The sequence below is a fragment of the Mastomys coucha genome, unplaced genomic scaffold, assembly GCF_008632895.1.
Source record: "Mastomys coucha isolate ucsf_1 unplaced genomic scaffold, UCSF_Mcou_1 pScaffold20, whole genome shotgun sequence".
In the NCBI taxonomy this organism is placed as follows: domain Eukaryota; kingdom Metazoa; phylum Chordata; class Mammalia; order Rodentia; family Muridae; genus Mastomys; species Mastomys coucha.
Window position 1 is genome coordinate 126,925,718 of NW_022196903.1, and position 17,887 is coordinate 126,943,604.

The following is a 17,887-nucleotide window of genomic DNA, read 5'->3' on the forward strand; positions in this document are numbered from 1 at the left end:
TAGATTCTGGAGAAAGCCAAGGCTGTGAGTATTTGATTCACTGCAGAGATCTTTCTTCTCTTGAACCAGTGCTTGCAGTTCACCAGAGCTATGAATCCATTTCCAATCCATCCTATTATTACTTCTACAATTGTAATGAATGTAAGCATGCTCTGTATGATTCCGTCCATTGTCTGTAAAGCAAGTTATGATTCAGGAGGTCACTGCAGAAAATTTAAAGAGTTTTATCTGAGTCTTGAATCCTCATAACATACTCAATTTTAAAAATGCTCTGTGTGCTAACAAATAGAAAATATCAAGCTTTGACAATATAGGCTCATAGTGTATCTCTTTTATTGTGAGAGCCACTTTTTTCCCCACTCAGTTCAACCAAGCTCTATCCAAAATACACTCTGTATATCAAGTAGTGTAGAACATTTTTGGTTGAATCTTAAAGGAAATACTAAGTCTTCATGTTCTAAGATGAAAATAGATATTAGCCGGGCAGTGGTGGCACACACCTTTAATCCCAGCACTTGGGAGGCAAAGGCAGGTAGATTTCTGAGTTTGAGGCCAGCCTGGTCTACAGAGTGAGTTCCAGAACAGCCAGGGCTACACAGAGAAACCCTGCCTTGAAAAACCAAAATAATAATAATAATAATAATAATAATAATAATAATAATAATAATAATAATAATAATAAAATAGATAATATTATTTGCATTACTTCCATGATTCTGCCACAATAACATTTTAATCTGACTACTGTAGTTATAGTCAAGTAACATCATATATTCTAACATATAGAGGGCAATCAGAACCTAGACTTGTGTCAGGAGATTTCTGAGTACCTAGGGGTGACAGAGCTAGTGTTTTAGAGAGGCTCTTAAAGCAGACATGTGGATTTCTCTGATAATGCCCCAGACATTACAATTCTTCTAAATTTTAGCACTGAGGAGATAAGTATACCGGTATGTTATTTTACATTCAAGCTAAATGCACAAATACCCAGGAAATATGCATTTACTTGAATCACAATCTTTTGTTTCACATTCAAATGTTTACAAATGATCTCAAGTTTCATTATGTATCCATAAATGGTCCTGTTTGAGTAGTTCTGATGCTTTCTAAAATGCTTTACCCTATAAAAGCCTGAAAATTAATGTAAAATCCAGCAAATTTAGAACTTTTTAACCATTTATGAAGAATGGTAGTCACATTTCTGTTGTGTTTATGAAACAGAATTGAACAGGGGTGAGTTCATGTACTCAGCAAGAAGTCTCACCATGCTCTGCCTTCCCCTTGCCCATTTTATTTCTTCATCAATACCAAGTGACTAACAAATGATGATCTCTAGCTTCTCACACCTTCCTCCAAAATGTATTCAATTATCATCACTCACAGGAGCAAGTCAAATAAAACGAGTTGGTTAAGTTTTTAAAATGAGCCCCATGATACGATCATTGATAGATAACTAGAGTTAATGAAGGGACCCAGAGGCAAATTTAGGAATAAGTTGCCAAAAATGAAAGGAAAATACAAGTCATTCATTTTAGAGATCAAAGAGAAACATAGGTGGAATTTCACTACAAAAGTCCAATACAATCCTCAGCGTCCTAAATCATCTCCTAAAAACTGAATATATACTAAAAATTCACACAGTTTTACAATTTTTACAATAAAGATATAAAAAGAAGAGATAAAAGCATAGAATAAGAAATTTTTGAGTCAATCCCTAAGAGTTGAACCATGTACCAACCTCCAGGGGCAGAAACACTCTGGCTGTTCTCTCAGCTGGCAAAGATGAGCACAAGAAAGAGTAGAAACAGGAATGCAAACACCTGAGGGTGTGGCTGTGTCAAGTAGGTAAAGCTGGTAGTGTTTAATGGGCTATGTAATGAATATTACATTGGCAAATTGATATGTTCTGTTAGAGCTCATGGAGAATATGGCTATGGGAGCAAAGCTTCCTTCTTTTCTGTCCAATGCATGTTTATTTTAAAATGATCTCCAAAGTCTTTTTATCTGGGGATGGGTTGACCATTTAACTCAGAAATAAGGAAGGTCCAGCAGCACAACAATGCACCCTTGAGAACAGCAATAGGCAGCCATTTCAACAGGAATAGTGTGGCTGTAATTTCAGCCATGGGAATCTCATGCCTGAGGAGAAATCTCAGCTGGGATTTCAGGATGACTATTTTACTTTCCCCAGTTAGTTTTCAGCTGGAAGCTGTGAGCACTGTGTTCCACAATCTTGTCTGTTGTTATCCTTTCTTTTCTTTAGATGCCTCAGCAGAGTGAACGTTCTATATCGCCTAAAATTATCTAATAGAAACCCCATTTGATTGCCTTAAAGGGTCTCTTCTCATTAATTTCTGATGGATATTTCAGTATTGGATATGGTGCTATTGTGCTATTTAATGTCTATTTATTTATATTTTCTCATTTGTTCTTTTACTTTGGTTTGTTTAATAAATTCACACATCCAAAACTTAAAATATGTCTGTTATAGCTCATTCTTTACACCATACAGAACAAGTTATTAGAAAAGAAAGGTTTGTTTACTGCAAGGAGGGAGGGGTTGTTTTCACCATGGGGCTCTTGGCTTAGTCTTACAACTGTACCTTTCATTACAGATTGAAGATTGAAAATATCATAGGTTTCCCCTGGGGAAACCACCTTTCCAGACAAGTGAAATAGTAACAAGGACAATTGTAACATATGTCATTTGTAAACCAGAATATGAAGTAAGTACCCAGAGAGGGACAGTGCCTTTACCCATTTTAGAGAAAATGTTTCTGCAAGTATACTTTGCCATCTTTAGACTTCTTTACATTTTTGATTGATACCCTGGCTTTTATCCTGATTCTAATGAATTCAAACAACCAAAGAAGATTTTACCCAAAACTTTTTTTCATATCTGGATCATCATAGCTATAATTATTAGGTAAGGTACACATTTCTATGAATATTCAAAATATTGCTTAAATATAAAATTAAATTAAATGCTGAACCACCATCATTTAGTAAAATGATCATCATTAGTAAATATTAAACTAAGTATTTTTAAAATTTCTCCTTCTAAAATATTTTTAGTGTCAATGTTGATAACAGTGGAAAGTTTGTTTAATGTAAGTTGATTGAGAAATTCTGCCTCCAAACATTAATGCCTATCAAACTCATGAGACAGGTTTAGCTGGATTGTCACTGGAAAAAAAAATAGAAGTTAGCAGAATGACCTTTGAACTGATTAAAGCACTGAGTCCTGTGTTTGGAGGATACACATTTGGGAAAAGCAGGAAGGCAGCTGAAAAGTGGTCCTCTGTGAGATGGGAAGAGATTGATAAATAGCAGTGAAGGACTAATGACCTAAAAGACTGAGAAGAGATGAGAAACTCCAGAGACGAATATTGTCATACTGATGACATCATCTGCAGGAAGTTAGGATCTGGAATGCATCTGATAAAAATGATTCTATTGGTATTTAAAATATTGATGTTATAGAGGAAGATATCTGCCTATGAAATCTTCCACCCCTAAAGTTGTCCTTTCTACCTATACCCAACCCCATCCTCACCAAGTCTCAATGATAACAGTCTCTGCACCCACATAGGAGCTGCTGCCTTCATTGTTCTTATTAAAGAAAGATGTGCTTCTGTATAGGAACAAGAATTTTGACCGCCTTTCTCCAGTGATGCTTTAAGTTCAGGCTGATGATTTTAGAGAGATCAGATTCATGTATCTGGAGAAGGTGACAGCCACATGACGTGGATTTTTAAGACCAGAGTCTGATTGACTCTATAAGTGTAGAAGACTGAACTAAAGATGGCTTCCCAAGGTTAATCTTTGCAATGAGAATGAAACGGCTCCAGTCACTTCTTAGCATTGAGGCAATAAAATGACCAGCCTCCAAGGATTGGCATCACTCTATGATCCCTTGGTGAATAAACAGAAAGTATGCCAACAGCATCTCCAGGACATATCATGAGGTAGTTTTTCAATGATCAATTGCCATCCACAACAGAGAAGGCACATGATCCTATTCGATGTGATTTCCTGGGACAGGATTGGAGTAACTGATACTGTCGCCTGGGTATGCTAACAGCCTATGTGCCCTGATGCTTTTTGAATGTAAAATTATTTCTAGAGCCTTAACTCATGCCTATCTTAATGGATTGCCCTGTAGGACCAATGGATTTGTAGTAATTTACCTAAATGTATAAGTGATACTCAGTTTTGGCAACTGCCAAAATTTTCATGTTGTCTTTAACCTCGAAGAAAAATGACACAATTGTAAGAACACAAGATGAATGTAGAGTATCAAAGATTCTTGATCTACAGCTCTTCTTCTTCTCCAGATAGAGTCTCACTAGAACAGCAACATGCCCTCTGATGTATTGTTTGTAACTGGGATTATTGTCACATGAACATCTACAAACTGGAAATAATTCTGTTGGAAAATTCATATGAATACCATTTGGTATTTTAAAAACAACAGCTCACTTCCTCATGCTTTCTTCTGTACCAATTCTATTAATGTCAGATTTTAAATTTGCCTCATTTATAACAGTACAGATTGAAACAAGGACCTTCCAAGTTAAGTGCTTATTTTGTGAGTAGAGACAGCATACCTATTCCATACTGTCAATTTTATTCACATATTATGAAACATAATTTTAATTCAATGTATTATTGATACCATGATGATTGGGGCCAATGAATAGGAAACATTAAAATTCTTAAATATTGTAACAAGCAACAGTGAAACATGAAATATCACATTGTTTCTTCTTTATTTGTCAAGGTACATCCTCTGTGTTTTTGGACTAAGCATGAATTCTCAAATAATCACTTTATTTAATATGGTCTTTACTCATGTTGGAGAAGTCTTACGAAATATAACTCAACGAATTTAATAATAGTCCCATATTTACTTATCTGTTATTTTCAATGAATTAATATACTTTCTTAAAAAGTTAGAAAATATTTTGGCAATGTATTAAATCAAATGAATTCTAAGTAAGGAAATTTGGTAATTACATATAATGGTAGAACAAATTTTGTTTATGTATACAAAGCCAAAAGCACCATAAGGAAGTTAAGTGCTCCCTATTAAAGAAAACACATACAAATCTACCAAAACATTGTATATTCTCCAAATCGACTTTATTGTTATAAACTCCATATATCATTTACATTCTACCTTGTCAGCTGTTACACTACTAATATACTTGCACCAAGTATATATTCTGCCTAGAATTGTGGAATTTTCAGACATATGCCCTTATTAATTCCTCTACTTATGGATGCATCTAGATGCAACATGAAGCCAGCTCCTGCAATCGGCAGTCATGAAGTGTTTTTTTCCCCCCTCTGTGGATTACTGTTCCTAGTGTTTACAATTCTGTTCTTTCATCAATTTTTAACTAAGCTATCATTTTCACCAACTATCTAATTCTCTTGAAATAAGATTCTAGACATTGTCCCCTATAGGACTAAGTAGATCTCATCTTCAATGGTTTTTGCCATACTGATGGAAAAATTTTATAAATAACAAAATTATAAAATTCTGTGTGAAGTTCTTTATTAAGAGTTGGAAGAAAGCATTGTCATTTAGTAGTGTTGACACTGCTGAACAAATTCTTATAGCTCTCAGTTATTTTTCAAGTTAATTTATTCCCTTCTTGCAAGATAATATGTCATTAACAATTACATCAACAGTTTTCCTCATTCAACCATATTCAAAACATGATGAACAAAAAAGAGTAAGAAATTTTCTACTGCTATGGTATGCTTTTATATGTGTCATTTTAATAGTTGGAGATGAATTAATTTTATTAATTATTATAAATTCCACATTACTTGAAATGGAATTCTTACTATGATAGGAAAGATTAAGATCTTTTGATTATCTTAATATAAAGCATCTAGGGAAAAATATGAATCCACTGAAAAAAGAAATAGATAGAAATTCGGACCCCTGCTGGGTGGCGGTGGCACATGCCTTTAAGCCCAGCACTTGGGAGGCAAAGGCAGGAGGATTTCTGAGTTCGAGGCCAGTCTGGTCTACAGAGTGAGTACCAGGACAGCCATCAGCTAGGGATATCCAGAGAAACCCTGTCTCGAAAAAAAAAAAAAAAAAAAAAAAAAAAAAAAAAAAAAAAAGAAGTCCCACCTCTAACTTGTAAAAACACTGACGTCAGCACAATGTCATATTTAATGTTCTTCCCTGTCATTAAATGGCTAAACCTTCTCTTAGCTTTTCATCCATTCATATTGAAGCTGGTATGACTTAGTGATGCTTGTGGCAATAATATAACAAATCTATTCTAACTATACTTGTTACTGTTCAATAGTACTGTATGCATGTATCATTGCTTATTGTAGTGATTCTAAGATCTTACTTTATGAAAAATAAGTTAAGAAATCAGGATGATATAATAGATACATCAAACACATTTTCTATATGCCTTAAAATTGGAGTGTCTTGTCTCCCTACAATGCTGGAAGTTCAGATAACTAAATATAAAACTAAAGATGCACACACAAACACACACACACACACACACACACGCACGCACACACACACACTTTACCCTGGCTGCTTGCTTCAAACATAGAATAACTCTTAAGGATGAACTATTCTAGTATTCTGCTTCATTTAGATGCCTAAAGATTTCCCATCAGACAAAATGCAGACACATTATACAAGGCATTTAACAAGATGAAAACCACAATATCCAGACCTTTCTATGAACCTTGGTTCGATGACTGATCAAGGAATCTTGCTGTGTCTTCTAGTTATTCAATACAATTCAGTGCCACAATTTGTATTTGACTACTCTATAAGGATATGTCTGTTCACAGTTTCAAACCAATTCCTTAAACTTCTCCAAAGAGGAATGGAAGCAAAAGTATATACATAAATGTGATTTCTTATCTAAGTTCATTTAATTAACATTGGGTCTCTAGATGATCTGTGATCAATACACACCAGGAAAACTTATTAGGACACTGCAGGAGAAAAAGCGTAAGAGTTTGCAGAGAAAACATTGTCTTCACACAGCTCAGAAGTTTTATCCACAGATTGCATTGTAGGCTTGAATTTTCTGCAGCATGTGCTGGAAGAAAAGTTGATTTCTCATTTGCTAGAATGCAAATTAAATATATCCCCTTTCATGGTTTTGCAGGTTTTAACCTTGTCTAACATCTACTTCATTTGGGCTCATCAAGAATAGATGTCATTTAACATTCGAAATCTGAATTGTGAAAATGTTGGAAGTGTCAAACTGAAGCTCTGAAATTGACTTGAATGGCTTATTTTCTAACAGAGATGTGGAGGTGATTAAAGTAAAATATCTGTTGAATTTTCTTATTAATTTCTTACTGCATTTTTCTCAGAGTCCCCAGAAGGAAATTCAGTATTTTATAATTTAGATAACAAGCAAGAAATAAGCCACAAATCAATATACACTACTTTCTAGGATCAGGAAACAGACATGAATTGTTACCCTGTATTTTTTATAATGGTCCTCAAAGAAGTCTCTTTATTATACTCAGGATTCTCATCTCATAATGCATATATCTCACATATACTCTGTTCAAAACATCTCCATGAACATTATTTAATATTTACCTCTTCAAACCAGTGTTTCTCTACTCTTATCATGACTCCTTTGGAGATGGAATGAATAACTAACATAAAGCCTTTGGAAAAGCCATATGAAACTTACAAATAGAGATAGAAATGAAAAGACAGGGTAAAATTGGGATTAATGAGTTCAATAACTAACTTAAGGCCATTTCAAAAAGCCATATTAAAACCTAATATTGCTGAAACTCCTATAATATATGAATACATAAATGTAATTTAAGTAGACTTACTATATAATGGCCTAACTAGACATCATATACATCACATCAAATTAAAACTCTGCTGCATATTTATTTGAGTTTTTGGCCAAATAGTTCCCATGTATCTCCCAAACACTACTGGTTATTGCCAATGCTGTAGAATTTGACAGTCAGGCTGTATTGCAAAAGCCACCATATCTAATGGCATTCAATATGGAGAGATCTAGCTGGTACTTGGCTAGAAGCTTCAAGTCCACAGGGCAATTGTTCATAATTCTAGAGCAGTGTTTTTCAAACTTCCTGATGCTTTAACCTTTTAATACTGTTTCTCATGTTTTGGTGACCTCTAATCATAAAACTATTTCATTGCTACTTCATAATTGTAATTGTGCTACTCTTATGAATCATAGTGTAAACATCTGATAATGCAATCTCCAAAGGAGTCACAATGCACTGGTTGAAAACTTCTGTCTAGAAGTTAAGTAATCATCAGTCTTAACCAGTACTGAAATCCATGAAATATAATAATATCTTGTCTTCAAGATATGCCTACCAATTCAATAGTTATGTGAATTAAGTTACAGAATAGCCAAATACTGTTTTATTAAATTTAATGGTCACTCCATGAAATGGAACCCATACTTGATATTGTAAAGTATTTATGAGGCTAGGAACCTGGAGCTAGATAGGTCATATGCACAGTAAAATATGTATAATTATGTTAAATGAATTTAATAATAAAATAACTACAAATAGTATACAACTTTCCTCTTATGTGAGTGTATTACTTTAATCAGAGCAGGTTCTTGCAGTAGATGGCAATTTACCAGAGACCCATAACAGTGAGAAAAGTGTGGATGACTTTGGATTCTGTAGTCCTAATAGGATACCAGTACCATGCCCTTCTCTTCAAACCTGAAGTATCTATGTAGAAGAGGAGCTGGATAAAACATAAGAGCTGGAGGTGGTGAACAACTCTACAGAAACAGAATTTTCCAGACATGACAGGGCTGATGCACATATAAATTCATAAGACTGTAACAATATGCTCAAGACCCTTACAAGCACAAACAAGTTAAAATTTCTCAGTACAGAGAAGGGAAAATGAACTGAAAATCCCACCACTAACCAAAAGGCTATTTGCAATTGATAGCTTTCAGAAAATAAAAATCAGTTTTCTTCATTGGGGTGGTGTTGTATATATCAACCATATCCTAGGTAAAGCTATATGCTCAGGAATAGTTGGCCAATACATAATGAATTTGATATTTCTTTGTTTGTTTGGTTGGTTGGTTGATTGATTTGTTGGTTGATTTTATTTGTGTTTTTAACTTTTTGGTTCTGTTTTGTATTTTTTTTTCTTTAGTTGTGTAAAGAAATAAAGAATATTAAATGGGATGTAGATAGTGAATAAAGACCTAAGGGTAATTCAGAGAATGCAAGAAATGTGATCAAAATACTTTGTAAATGTATATGTATACATATAACATATATAATTTATAGACAATAATTTATACCATTGCTAGAACATTTAAATAGGTTTTAAAAGATCTTTCATTTCAGTTGACAGATTCCCCTTTAGTGATAACATACTACCACATTTTAGGAACTTTATTTTGCGTCTGATAGATTCAAGTCACACTTATACAAAGACCCAACAAGGTACATTATTTAATAAAATATACATTATATATGTATACTTCATACATATATAATATACATATATCCCTTATTTATGTACTACTATAAACATCAGTACTTTAATTCAATAGACTAGAGAAATGAAATTATCTTAAAAATAATAATATATAGTTGATAACTATACCAGATTCTATAAGAAAAACTGAATGCCGTTGATTCACTATGAGATAATTTTAAAGTATTTATGTCATAGGTTAAGTTTGTATTTTACCTGCCAGTGGCAGACTACTTCATGTTCAGCACCCTGGACTCTAAAATTATGTATTCTTCTAGGATATCAGTGATTAGAATAAGTACATGGCATTTTGTTCTATGAAGGCATTTCATTTTGAGACTAACATCAGGAGATAAAATTGTAATGGTTAAAAGGTGAAGAAATTAATAATTATAAATAATTAATGCTGTTTTTTATGAGTCAGAAAGGGTAACCTTGACACTGAAAGTTCATGTGACCCTTCAATAAAGCACATGACTGCAGTTCATGCAGTTCAGAGAACAACTGCAATCCCTATGTCTCTATATATGTATTACTAGGCTCAAAAATTCTGCTGCATCAGAAGAACCTCAGTTACTCCATATGCAAATTGATATTGTACTTCTGTGAAATCTTCCCTCCATAGCTGCCTGAAGCTGCTCTGAAACTGAAACTACACCTGACAAGCCCTGGGCCAAAGTCGGCCACTTGTGGTGCAAGACAATGCACACTAACACCACAGCTCCTCCTGAGATCAAAGACTGACACTCAGCTAACTCCTGATAGAACTCTCAATTGAAGTCCTTGCTGCCTAAACAGATTTTGTGCTGCTATGTCTGGTGTCATGTTTATGTTACAAGTTTGATTGTCCTGGTTTCATTTTTGCTGCCTGCTATAAAAACTCACCAACCCCAAGTAAAAGGACACTTTGATAAATATACTTGGCGTCTAACTCTTTTGTCTCTCCATCTGTTTATTTCCACAGGTCCTGTCCAATCTCCAGTCCGAAGCAATCCACAACCAGTGTAGGTCTGCTGGCCGGACTCTACACTTCTGCTCACTATAAGATGTAGAAATACATGAGTTCCTGAAGCATAAATAACATTGTGTGTCTATTGAGTCACTATTAAATAATTTTTTCTTTTATAATAACTATTTTCCATTAAAAGGTGACTTATATACAAATGTAAATTATATATTTTCAATAATGTTATATATGTGACTTATTATTCTTCATTGTGAAACTAACAACCATAAATTCATTGTGTAAAGTGTTGCCATGATTCTATGAAAAATCTAAAACTCATTTGACTTGTAAATCTATTAGTAATATTTTATGACAAATTAAGCAATTTATTTAGATTTGAAATTGTTCAATGTGTATAAAAGTTATTGATGTTATTTTTATTGTTCCATAGGTACACACATTTACTTTTTCTCATTATTTATCATCACTTAAAAGTATGTCATATGTATGTATTTGGATGTGCTTGTTTGAATATGTCTCTTTCTTCAGATGTAGACAGTAAATATCTAGTCTATGAATAAAACCATATGCTCTTTATATAGGGTCTCTCATTTAAAAATGGAGCTTGTCATACTGAGCCATCTTTCTAAACAATATAATTTATGTTACTTATAATTATATAATTAACTAATTATATTTTTATAAATACAGGCAGCATAACATCAGCTGATCTGAGGCCCCAGACACTACTTGTTCAGCAAAGGACTGCCTGGTCTGGTCTCACTGAGAGAATTTGCACCTAACCCTCGAGAGACCTGAGGCTCTAGAGGGTCAGGAAGCCACACTGAGTGGGAATGAGGGGTGGGGAAATCATCTTGGAGACAGGGATAGGGGTAAAGTATGGGATGGGGAATAGTTGGGGTAGACTAGTGAGGGGATAAAGTCTGGATTATAAAGAAGGATTAAAGAATAAAAATAAACTTTAATATACATAGTAATATAAATTAAGAAATATTAATTTTCAAAATCACAAATAATTCTACTGAAATTAGATTACCTAAAATGTTCTTATATCTCAGAATTTCATATTTCCCTTCTTCTAAATGCTGTTTTCTGTTTTTATAGCACATATTTCATACAGAATGCAACACTGAATACAAATATATCTGCAGTATATACATTATATATGAAGAACAATTTTTATGAGGTAATCTTAATTGAAATTATGCAAAAGTATCCACTCTAATGTGCCAGGGACCCAGGGATTCACATGCTTGGATCTTGCACTTTAACAATGACAGTACCAAAAGAGAGATCTCCCTCAATTTATAGTTTCCCAGAATCAAGATGCATGAATGGAGTGATGGTAATGCAAACAAACCAACAAGGCAAAATAAAATAAAATATTTCTTTTCTTCAAACTCAAAGCTCCAAAGATGTGCAAAAAGGGATAAAATAAAAATGACATACAGGAGAAGAAAGGCAACTACAGTTTTCAAGGCATTGATGTGGGCTGTTGTGCTGGCATTTTGGGAGTTTTGGGCAATGTGCTTCATCATCTTCAGACAGAGAGAAGGTGAGCAGAAAAATTATTGTCATGGACACAGTGAACGGTACAAATGTGAACATTGTATTTGTTAGCACAAGAAGCCTGGAAACATATAAAAATATAATTCAATTTGTAACTGTCAGATACATTTGCTTTGAATTCATCAGTCCAGATGCTGATGCATATATTTGTCACTAAAATATCTATAAGCAAGAGGACCAGAGATATCAGCAATGCCAATAAAAACAACCTTTTCAAATCTCCACAATAGGTAATTGAAAATAGAGTTAGAAAAATTTGCTATCTTGAAAAAATAAAAGATGCTGAGAATGGTGGCCAGTCATATACTAAAATGGTTAGAAATTATCCAGATAACATTAGTCAGTCTTTTTGTTTCTTTGTTTGTTTGTTTGTTTTTTGTTTTTGTTTTTTGTTTGTTTGTTTGTTTTTCAAGACAGGGTTTCTCTGTATATCCCTGGTTGTCCTGGAACTCACTCTGTAGACCAGGCTGGCCTCGAACTCAGAAATCTGCCTGCCTCTGCCTCCCAAGTGCTGGGATTAAAGGCGTGCGCCACCACTGCCTGATGACATTAGTCAGTCTTGATGATTGCACAATTGCATCAATGTTTGGATCCATTAAAAATGTTCATTTCATTATGTACAATGACCATAGCAGAGTGATTCTGGAGATGGCTAGTGCAGTGAAGAGCTGATCCGCTGAAGAAAGCTGTCTTCTCTTGACCCAGTCCATTATGTTAAAGAAGTCTTTAAGTTGTCTATGTCTTAGTTCCCATCATTTTTGAATAAGGAATAGAGGAGCGTAAAAGTGAGAGGTAGTGGACAAACTATAAATAATCATCTATACCCAGCAAGGCGACTACATCTATGAACTCATAGCATATTGAGCTACACCACACCCCAACCCTCAATATAGTTTTTGAGACTCAAAGGTCCTCATTAAAGAACCTCATCTGGACCCTAGAGCTGTCTGAAGTGAATGTTGAGGGGCTTTGTCCTGCCTTACTGTGTATTGTTTGTTCTGTTTAACTGTTGTCTCTCAGAGGCCTGCTTTTTTCTGAAGAGGAAACAGGGAGAGTAGATCTAAAGTAAAGGAGAAATGGGATGGGAGAAATAGCAAGAGTGGAGGGACTAGACTCTGTGGTTGGGATGTATTATATGAGAGAAGAATCTATTTTCAACAAAAATAAGACAAACCCTAATGAATGCCCGAAGAATACAGAGAAAACGTGATGTATTTCTAGATGTAAATTACTTATTCATAATAATTTTTCATTATGAAGCAAATAGCACACATAAAGGAATGAGAGTAAAACACTGTACAGCTCTGATAAATTTTTAAAAGATTTTTCTAACCCATATAAAGACTGGAGATGGAAAGTCAATTGAAAGAAAAGTGTCTCAAGAGTAAGCAATCCATCCCTCTGTTAGGAGTCTCACAAATACTCCAATATAATGGTGATAACATATACTCAGAGGATCTGGAGCTGACCCACAAAGGTCCTGTGTCTGCTATTTTCTCCTGGACTGTGGGACCGTGAAAGGAAGTTTGAGAAAGGTAGTTTGTTCCCTGGTTGAGCTAAGGCTTGAAGCCCCAGAAACCCTGAAGGAACTGTAGGCACTTTGACTGATTCCCAGGGCCCAGGCCCCTGTTACTTGCCACAGATCCACCCACCCCATAGATTTGTGGCCATCAATCATATAAGGGCAATGTCCCAAGCCTTTCCACACCTAGACCTAATCTTGCTCTGCTCCAGGCTGATTCTGAACTCAGGAAATTGTCTGCCTTTGTAAGCATAATAAATACATACATACATACATACATACATACATACATACATACATACATACATAAACTCAGCTGGGTTGGATCTCCTGCAATCACAACTCCCTAAATCTCTATCTCCTTCCTTAATATCTTTCTCACAAATTGGCTCATACTATAGATGCATCTGTTCATTTAGTTTCATGAAGCCTCTCATGTAATTCATATTGCATTCTTATGTTTTACATAGTTGAGAAATACATATGTTTGAATTCATGTTTAAGAGTTCCACAGTCTTAATGGCTATCCTGAACGTCCACCATTTTTCATTTTGCTTAGACATTACTCACATCTTCAGCCCCTGGACTCTGATTATTACTTCTAGACACTTATTATTATTTCTGCTGTATGATTTTCATAGATTCATTAAAATTAACAGGAAAAAATGTTCCTTAAAGGAGAAATGTAAAATATGTACATAATTAAACAAATAATCCTTGTGTCCATGACAGTCATTGACATTAGAGGAGGCCCAAGTATGCTGACCCTATACTAGGGAAAGAAGCCATGTCATTCTGTCCACACCAAGGCCATGCTGGACACAGCAGAAATTCACTTTGTAAACTACACGGGCTGAGCAGTCATCCCAAGAGATCCTTTTGACTCTAACAACCCAGTTCATTATCACAGGTGTATGCCATCATGCCTGTCTTTTACATAAAATCTAGGTACTGCGCTACTTAAATCCCTTGTGTTTTCATTCAGTTAGTGGGTAGTTTAATTTTGAGCCAAGATGCCAACATAATAGGAGCTACTGGAGCAATATTAGTACAAATAAAATACAATAAATATAAAATATGTCAATATTGAAAAACATTTATCTAATGAAAAATTAATGTAACAAATAAGCTAGTAGTTCTTTCAAAATTATAGTCTAAAGTATATGAAATATTTTCCCAAAACTACAATAATATTGAGATAATACACACCAACAAAATTTTATTATAAATAATAAATTAACAAATTATTAATAATTATTACTCAGGATATAGACTCAAATCTAATAAATAAGTCCAGAATTTCATCACTATTGCCTCTCAAGACTTTTGGTCCCTTTTCAAGTATTTAGCAATACACACTGTCTTCACAAGGTTTTAAAAATTGTCTTTTTTAGTTCTTTTATGATTCTTCCACACCATCTATTGTCCCCAAGGCAGCATGAATCTTTGACTTTCCATACTAATTCTGTTCACTGATTATATATTAGTTTCTAATACAGGCAGAATATTTATGATCATCTAAAATTTTGCATCCACCTCCAGGCTGGTAATTTTATGTCTACGCTTCATTCTGTTTCTAAGGGTTTACAGCAAGAAACATTGAGCATATTCTCTTAGTTAAAATTATGTTCAGCCTCAGGAAAGGAAATTGACCATTGATTGTACAGAGGTTCAGAACCTGATATCACTCTCTACACTCTTTACTTATAGTATGATTTTCATTTGAGCTTAACTCAGTGTAAGAAAGACAGAACCACTCACACTTTATTCCATGTCTCTTCTATGTATATTTACTGCCAGTTTGTTCTTGTATAGCATTCTCTGCTCTCCACCTTCAGGAATCCTTCAGGAACATTAAAATTCTCTGTTAAATACTCTCTGTTAACTTCTGGAAGTAGTATGAATTCCTTCTCTATCATTAATTTTTCACTTGTTCAAACACCACAGCCCCTGTACCAGGTCAGAGGACAATTGGCAGATGTTAGATTTCTCCTTCTACAGTGTTTCCCCCAAGGTTTGAAGGAAGTAGATGCTTTGAGCCAGCAAGAGAAGGGACTCCAGGGGATGGAGGACAGATGTCAATCAAAGCATTGTCTATTAAAGGAAGTCTCCAGAGTCTTCCCTAAAGATTGTTTATTCCTGTTGAAGAACGTGTCCCTGGGTTTTAGAGTATGCTCATTTGAATTCCTAAGTCAAGTACACAGCCCCTGCCTGACCTTTCACCATGAGAAGGCTAACAAGATGCCCAAAATGCCCTCCAAATGGGTGGAGGATGATTCTTCTGCAGCCAGAGCAAGAGAAGAAGCTGTGCTGGCATGTTTGCCAATTGTCAGAGATGTTCAGCATTTATCTGAGATCAAAACCCACATCCCAAAGCACTTTGTGTAACTTTCTTTCTTTATTGTTTGTTGTGGTTTGATAAGTTTAGAAGGAATTCAGGTCTCTTCAACCCCACAAAGAGACCTGTCCCCTGAGCTTCAATTCTAGTCCCCGTGACTCAACAGAATGAGCCTCCTCAGCACTGTGAGGAGGGGACAAGGATTATGGGTGACTCCTGGGAGCTACACTTTCTTGTTAGAAAATATGTCTGTGCTTCAATATGGGAATTGAATTAATAAAGAAAAAATAAACTACTGAAAAGTGCTTTGTATAACTTCAGAGAATTTGTTATAAGGCAACATAAAGACTTGTTAAATTTTATATTATTTAACAAATTTCATTAATAATTGCTGCTAATTTTAAATCCATTTCTATGATGACTAAGGACTTCAAACATTTCTTTAAGTGATTCTTAGCTGTTCAAGATTCTTATACTGTGGATTCTCTGCTTAACTCTGTACCCCATTTTTTATTTGGGTTATTTGGGTTGTTGAGGTTGAGTTCTTGAGTTCTTTATATGTTTTGGATATTAGTCCTCTGTTGGATGTAGGGCCAGTGAAGATTTTTTTCCCAATCTGTAGGTCGCAAATTTGTCCTATTAATGGTGTGTTTTGTTACACAGAAGCTTTTCAGTTTCATGAGGTTCCATTTTTCAATTGTTGGTTTAGAGCCTCAGTCACTAGAGTTCTGTTTAGGAAATTTGCCCCTGTACAAGGGAGTTCAAGGGTCTCCCAACCTCTCCTCTATTAGATTTAATGTATCTGGTTTTATGTTAAGGAACTTGATCCATTTGGACTTGAGTTTTGTGCAAGGGATGAATATGATTCTATGTTGAGAGCTTTTGGTGCCACTTCCAGGAATTTGGCATTTGACACTGAGCTTAGACAAAGAAGTAGCTCAGATAAGAATATTAGAAACAATGACCATCGTGCTTTGCTTACTACTTTGCTTGATTATCACATGTGATCTCTTTGCTTACTACGTTACTTAATTACTATTTTGTATGGTTTCCTTGTTTACTACTTTGCATGAATACTTTGTCTTTGCTCTAAGACCTGACCACATTTTTTGGATATTCCTTGAATGATATAAAGGCAGGCTGGAGTGAAATAAAGCTGCTTCAGTCTCAATATGGGCTAGAGTCAAGTTGTAATTTTGAATGATTTCTTTTTCAAACCTCACTCCCTCTCTTGAGACCCTGTTGACTGACTGAGATGGCATTGTCAAATGAGCCTCAGCCTTAACACTGGAGCTCAAGTAAGGGGGATACAGTGAAGGACACTGCTGAGAGAGGAGTGCTTGAGAAGGAAAATGGAAGGTAAAGGAAAACAAAAGACTTGGGCCAGTGGTGAATAAACCTTGTAAGTAGAGACAAGTTAATGGTAGAATGTAAATGAAAGATAAAGGAAAATAAAGGAGATTAGGAATAAACCTTTTAAAAAGGGACAAGATAATGGTAAAATGTATTTTGCGTATGTGTTTAGAGTTATGTGAAAATATGAAGGAGCAAAGATAATTTCCATAGATGCTTTTAGTCTTTGGAACCTCCTTAGAGATAGTTTGCATGAAAGAGAACAGAACGGTCTTCTCCACTGCCTGGGACAATTTGGTGAAGGAGAAGGAAATTGAAGACTTTCCAGAGATTGCTCCAGAGCTCTCCTAGAGAAAGGAGGAAGTCAGAAGATGGTCTGCTCCGTCTGGCTCCCACTAGAGGAATATGGAGTTCTGGTTCTAGGTCCTTTCAGTAAGATATCTGGATCCCTTTGACACATCTAGTTCTCTTCCCTCTCTATCTATTGTCTGTCCTTGGTGAGCCAATCTGTCTATGTCTGTCAGTTTATGTCTGTGTTTTCCTTTGGTTGCTTGATTGTTGTTCTGCGTTTCATGTTCAAAAGAAAAAAGTGGTTAAAGTTTTATCTGC

General features: G+C 35.0%; 1 pseudogene; it reads right to left on the reverse strand.

The window, feature by feature from the left end:
* LOC116100022 overlaps nt 1-12,775 on the reverse strand; it is a 14,029-nt pseudogene extending 1,254 nt beyond the window's left edge.
* Nucleotides 12,776-17,887: the final 5,112 nt, after the last annotated feature.